This window comes from Propithecus coquereli, unplaced genomic scaffold (assembly GCF_000956105.1).
Source record: "Propithecus coquereli isolate 6110/MARCELLA unplaced genomic scaffold, Pcoq_1.0 Scaffold242, whole genome shotgun sequence".
NCBI lineage: Eukaryota > Metazoa > Chordata > Mammalia > Primates > Indriidae > Propithecus > Propithecus coquereli.
In genome coordinates, this window is record NW_012147975.1 from 2,784,101 (window position 1) to 2,784,780 (window position 680).

General features: G+C 40.9%; 1 protein-coding gene across 1 annotated transcript in view; it reads left to right on the forward strand.

The window, feature by feature from the left end:
• The window catches only part of CTNNA1 (catenin (cadherin-associated protein), alpha 1, 102kDa), a 176,610-nt gene that overhangs the window by 146,596 nt on the left and 29,334 nt on the right, over positions 1–680 (forward strand). The window lies entirely within an intron of this gene.

Here is a 680-nt window from a genome sequence, read left to right on the forward strand (position 1 = left end):
GAGTCTAGGCAAGTTGATTAATCAACAAGTTAGTTAAATAACTAGGCTAGTTAGTTAATTCACCAGGAGTTTAAGATAGTGTTTTAATATGCTGTGGCATGTAGCCAAACAATTATTATATTAAATACTTCCATGTTTCTTTATAGTAAGGCTACTGCTGATACCTGTCCACAGTGTAGAACAGATGTTCAGAGTTGCCAGGATGGTTTTTGTGCTTCGTGCCCAGGCCAGGCAGCCCCCGTGCTGGGTGCCTCTTTTCTGTGGCCCCACCCACAGGTTGGAATGGGCTCCTACACCTCATTGTTCTTTTCAGGTGGAGAGAAATGATAGATGCAACCCCTAGAGCAGTTTCCATCCTCATTTTTCAGTTTGCTCTGTAGCAAATTAACTTTTAGGAATGGGAAAATCCATTCTAAAGTACCAACTTTTGCACAGTTAAGCAACTTTAACTCCAAATATTTGAGATATTAAAGTTGAGTTGAGGAAGAAAAACCTGAAAATGGCTATATTTTATTGCTGGCGTTGGAGGGGGAACATCCACATTTTTTGGTGATTTGCTGTTATTGTTAATATAAAAGGAGGTAAGTCAGCTCTCTCTCTGCATTTCCTTCTACTTTGTGGCTACACTGTCTCAGTCTGTTCATCAGAAAGGGACCTGCCTCCATCAGAGCAGAAAGACC